Source organism: Pseudophryne corroboree, chromosome 4, assembly GCF_028390025.1.
Source record: "Pseudophryne corroboree isolate aPseCor3 chromosome 4, aPseCor3.hap2, whole genome shotgun sequence".
NCBI classification, from domain to species: domain Eukaryota; kingdom Metazoa; phylum Chordata; class Amphibia; order Anura; family Myobatrachidae; genus Pseudophryne; species Pseudophryne corroboree.
Window position 1 is genome coordinate 28,385,042 of NC_086447.1, and position 6,333 is coordinate 28,391,374.

Below are 6,333 nucleotides of genomic sequence, written 5' to 3' on the forward strand. Positions count from 1 at the left end.
ACCATCCCACACCTCTCACTGTGCTGCCCTTCCACCATCCCACATCCCTCACTGTGCTGCCCTTCCACCATCCCACATCCCTCACTGTGCTGCCCTTCCACCATCCCACATCCCTCACTGTGCTGCCCTTCCACCATCCCACACCTCTCACTGTGCTGCCCTTCCACCATCCCACATCCCTCACTGTGCTGCCCTTCCACCATCCACCATCCCTCACTGTGCTGCCCTTTCATCATCCCATATCCCTCACTGTGCTGCCCTTCCATCATCCCACGTCCCTCACTGTGCTGCCCTTCCACCATTCCACATCCCTCACTGCTGCCCTTCCACCATCCCACATCGCTCACTGCTGCCCTTCCACCATCCCACATCCCTCACTGTGCTGCCCTTCCACCATCCACCATCCCTCACTGTGCTGCCCTTTCATCATCCCACATCCCTCACTGTGCTGCCCTTCCATCATCCCACGTCCCTCACTGTGCTGCCCTTCCACCATCCCACATCGCTCACTGCTGCCCTTCCACCATCCCACATCGCTCACTGCTGCCCTTCCACCATCCACCATCCCTCACTGTGCTGCCCTTCCACCATCCAACATCCCTCACTGTGCTGCCCTTCCACCATCCCACATCCCTCACTGTGCTGCCCTTTCATCACCCCACATCCCTCACTGTGCTGTCCTTTCATCATCCCACATCCCTCACTGTGCTGCCCTTCCATCATCCCACGTCCCTCACTGTGCTGCCCTTCCACCATCCCACGCCCCTCACTGTGCTGCCCTTTCATCATCCCACATCCCTCACTGTGCTGCCCTTTCATCATCCCACATCCCTCACTGTGCTGCCCTTTCATCATCCCACATCCCTCACTGTGCTGCCCTTCCACCATCCCACATCCCTCACTGTGCTGCCCTTCCACCATCCCACACCTCTCACTGTGCTGCCTTTCCACCATCCAACATCCCTCACTGTGCTGCCCTTCCACCATCCCACATCCCTCACTGTGCTGCCCTTTCATCATCCCACATCCCTCACTGTGCTGCCCTTCCACCATCCCACATCCCTCACTGTGCTGCCCTTCCACCATCCCACACCTCTCACTGTGCTGTCTTTCCACCATCCCACATCCCTCACTGTGCTGCCCTTCCACCATCCCACATCCCTCACTGTGCTGCCCTTCCACCATCCCACACCTCTCACTGTGCTGCCTTTCCACCATCCCACATCCCTCACTGTGCTGCCCTTCCATCATCCCACATCCCTCACTGTGCTGCCCTTCCATCACCCCACATCCCTCACTGTACTGCCCTTCCACCATCCAACATCCCTCACTGTGCTGCCCTTCCACCATCCCACATCCCTCACTGTGCTGCCCTTCCACCATCCCACATCCCTCACTGTGCTGCCCTTCCACCATCCAACATCCCTCACTGTGCTGCCCTTCCACCACCCCACATCCCTCACTGTGCTGCCCTTTCATCATCCCACATCCCTCACTGTGCTGCCCTTCCACCATCCCACATCCCTCACTGTGCTTCCCTTCCACCATCCCACATCCCTCACTGCTGCCCTTCCATCATCCCACATCCCTCACTGTGCTGCCCTTCCACCATCCCACATCCCTCACTGTGCTGCCCTTCCACCATCCCACATCCCTCACTGTGCTGCTCTTCCATCATCCCACATCCCTCACTGTGCTGCCCTTCCACCATCCCACATCCCTCACTGTGCTGCCCTTCCACCATCCCACACCTCTCACTGTGCTGCCCTTCCACCATCCCACATCCCTCACTGTGCTGCCCTTCCACCATCCCACATCCCTCACTGTGCTGCCCTTCCACCATCCCACACCTCTCACTGTGCTGCCCTTCCACCATCCCACATCCCTCACTGTGCTGCCCTTCCACCATCCCACACCTCTCACTGTGCTGCCTTTCCACCATCCCACATCCCTCACTGTGCTGCCCTTCCACCATCCCACATCCCTCACTGTGCTGCCCTTCCACCATCCCACACCTCTCACTGTGCTGCCTTTCCACCATCCCACATCCCTCACTGTGCTACATACATAGTAACATAGTGACATAGTAACATAGTATCTGAGGTTGAAAAAAGACAATTGTCCATCGAGTTCAACCTATTTGTGGTGTCCTAGCATGATGATTTGACGAAAAATTTCTGACTGATGCTGCTGTCAGCCGTTGCATTTTATCCCTATTTATAGTAACTATAATGCATGCAGGGCCGGTGCTAGGGTGTTCGGCGCCCTCCTGCAAACTATCAATTTTGCGCCTTTCTACAAATACAAATGCGACCAATCTCATCCTCAGAGCTGTAACTAGACATTTTGGTGCCCCCCCCCTCAAGATCCATTAATATAGGGTCATAAAAAAATGACATAAAATATAGGGCCGTAAAGTAATTATGACACATAGTGGTCAACATTATTCAAGATTACGCCACACAGTATTACCACTTATATACATTACGCCAGGTAGTGCCCCTTATATACATTACACCAGATACAGCCCCCTTTTACATATTGCACCAGGTAGAGCCAGTCACACATTATTCCAGGTAGAGCACCCTTCTACACTTTGCACCAGGTACAGCACCCTTTTACACATGCAGCTTCCCCCAGCAGGGGGAAGCGTCAAAAATATAGGGGCCACAGAATAGTACCAATTCACATTACACTGCACAATAGTGTTCGCTAGTCACATTACACCTCATAGTAGTGTCCATTAGTCACATTACGCTGCACAGTAGTGTCCGTTAGTCACATTACACCCCATAGTAGTGTTCGCTAGTCACATTACACTGCTCAGTGTTGTTCGCTCGTCACATTACACCGCATAGTATGCCCTTTAGTCACATTACACTGCACAGTAGTGTTCGCCAGTCACATTATACAGCATAGTAGTGTCGGTTAGTCACATTACACTGCACAGTAGTGTCCGTTAGTCACATTACACTGCACAGTACTGTCTGTTTGTCACATTAGACTGCACAGTAGTGTCCGTCAGTCACATTACACTGCACAGCAGTGTCCGTCATTCACATTACACCGCACAGTAGCATCCGTTATTCACATAATACCAAACAGTAGTGTCCGTTATTCACATTACACCGCACAGTAGTGTCCGTTATTCACATTACACCGCAGAGTACCATCCGTTATTCACACTACACCGCACAGTAGTGTCCGTTATTCACATTACACCGCACAGTACCGTCCGTTATTCACATTAAACCACACAGTAGCGTCCGTTAGTCACATTACACCGCACAGTAGTGTTCGTTATTCACATTACTCCGCACAGTAGCGTCCGTTATTCACATAATACCGCATAGTAGCGTCCGTTATTCACATTACACCGCACAGTAGTGTCCGTTATTCACATTACACCGCAGAGTACCATCCGTTATTCACACTACACCGCACAGTAGTGTCCGTTATTCACATTACACCGCACAGTACCGTCCGTTATTCACATTAAACCACACAGTAGCGTCCGTTAGTCACATTACACCGCACAGTAGTGTCCGTCAGTCACATTACACCACACAGTAGAGTCCATTAGTCACATTTGACCGCACAGTACCGTCTGTTATTCACATTAAACCACACAGTAGCATCCGTTAGTCACATTACACCACACAGTAGAGTCCGTTAGTCACATTACACCGCACAGTAGCGTCCGTTATTCATATTACACTGCACAGTACTGTCCGTCAGTCACATTACACCACACAGTAGTGTCCGTCAATCACATTACACCGCACAGTAGTGTCCGTCAGTCACATTACACCGCACAGTAGAGTCCGTTTGTCACAACTGAGGGCCTGAGCTGACGGAAGGCAGCCTCAGTTGTAGGGGCTGAGACGTACCGGAACCTGGGAGGTTGTATCAGACCCCTGGACATGTAAGTAACATGAAGAGAAACCGCCCGAAGGCGTGACCACGACAACTTGAGTAAAAGTCAATTATATTTATTTATGACAAACTCCATGCAACACAGTAGCAGTAAAAAGAAACATAAAAATCAGCAGAGAAATAATAATACAGTTCCTGGGTACTACAGGGTGGCAGGGACCACAGGGCTCTGGTGGTATGAGACAGTTCTTATTATCTGCAAGTTGGAAAGTCCTTACCAGGCTCAACTGTAGCAATGAGGAAAGCCCAGGGTCGTACCAGCTGGTGTTCCAGGGAAAGCTGGACTGCTGTAGATAAAATGCTGCTGTGGGTACTGGTTAGAACCAGACAGGTGTTGGCACGGAGTGGATACTGGCTGGAACCAGTTAAATAATAAATAAAGCTTGAGAGCGATGCAATATAGATGAAATGTAGAATTTGAGAGCGGAGAAATAATAATACCGGTGGAGAGTGGTAAACTGCAGAAAGGACACCGGCCCTTTAAGAGAAGCTGTACACTGCTGGAAGCTGAGCTGGAAGCAGGTGATGTTGTAGCTGGAAACAGGTGAGTCCAGAATGGATCGGAGAGTCAGGCTACACCGCAGATGGAATGCTGGTGCGGGTCTCTATAGCAGAAGTCTGGAGACAGGAGCTGGAACCTGGAAGACAATCACAGGAGAGAGACAAACTGGAACTAGGTTTGACAACCAAAGCACTGACGCCTTCCTTGCTCAGGCACAACCTATTTATACCTGCAGCAAGGAAGGCATTGGCTAGGCAATTATGCAAATTAATAATACTGACAACGGATTGGTAGGAAAGATCAGCTGACAGAATCCAAGATGGCTGCGCCCATGCAGACACTTGGAGGGAAGTTTGGATTGTAATCCATGTGGTCTGGAAAACAGTAATGGCGGCGCCGGCCACCGGAGACAGGAGACGCCAGGCTGACAGATGCACATCCGACCACGCGGACACAGCGGAGGCCGCGGCTGACGTAATCGCCACTCTGAATGCAGAAGCTCAGGGACGGCGGCGGAGGCCGCGGGAGACGTCATGCCAGATGTATAAGGCGTTACTGTGACTGCGTCCAGAGAGACAGGAGAGGATGCGGGAATGTGCACATCAGGATAACAGATGGGATCCGGTCCTGGAGCGCTGAGCCAGCCTTAGGAGGCATCTGATAGGTAAGAAATGGCGTCCAGATACCCGGATCGTGACAGCACCCCCCCCCTTTAGGAGTGGCCCCAGGACACTTCTTTGGCTTTTGAGGAAACTTGGAATGGAATCTCCGGACCAAGGCAGGAGCATGGACATCAGAAGCATTGGTCCATGAACGTTCCTCAGGGCCATAACCCTTCCAGTCAATAAGATACTGAAGTTGACCGTAACGGTGACGTGAGTCCAGGATCTTGGCTACTTCATACTCAACGCCTCGTTGAGTTTGGACTTTCGGAGTTGGAGGAAGTGAGGAATGAAACCAATTCAAGATTAGCGGTTTCAACAGGGAAACATGGAATGTCCTGGGTATTTTTAAGAAGGGAGGCAACTGGAGTCTGTAAGCAACAGGATTGATGACTTGATCAATTTTAAAAGGACCGATGTAGCGAGGTGCAAACTTCATACTGGGAACTCTTAACCTCAAATTCTTCGTGGATAACCATACCCGATCACCCACCTTGAGAGCAGGAACTGCTCGACGCTTCTTATCCGCAAACTTCTTGTACCTGAACGATGCCTTGAGCAGAGCTGATCGTACGCTCTTCCAGATATTGGCAAACTGATGCAAGGTGATATCCACTGCGGGAACAGAAGTTGCTGGAAGCGGTTGGAACTCAGGGACTTTAGGGTGGAATCCAAAGTTGGTGAAGAATGGTGTTGAAGAAGATGAAGAATGATACTGGTTGTTATGACAGAACTCGGCCCAGGGAAGTAATTGAACCCAGTCATCTTGAGAGGAGGACACATAGATGCGGAGGAAGGACTCCAAGTCCTGATTCACCCTCTCAGTTTGACCATTGGTCTGAGGATAGTAAGCCGTGGAAAACTTTAGCTTGACTTGGAGGACTTGACAAAAACTTCGCCAGAATTTGGCTGTGAATTGAACTCCTCGATCTGAGATAATTTCTTCTGGAAGACCGTGGAGTCGAAAGATCTCTTGTATGAATACTTGAGCCAACTTGGAAGCTGACGGAAGACCGGTAAGAGGAATGAAGTGTGCCATCTTGGTGAACCGGTCAACTACCACCCAGATGGTATTAAACTTGTTGCACATGGGCAAATCTGTAATAAAATCCATCGACAAATGGGTCCATGGTCGACGGGGAACAGATAGTGGAACCAGTTGCCCCGCAGGCGACTGGCGGGATACTTTATGTTGAGCACACTTTGGGCAAGATGCAATAAACTCCAAAACCT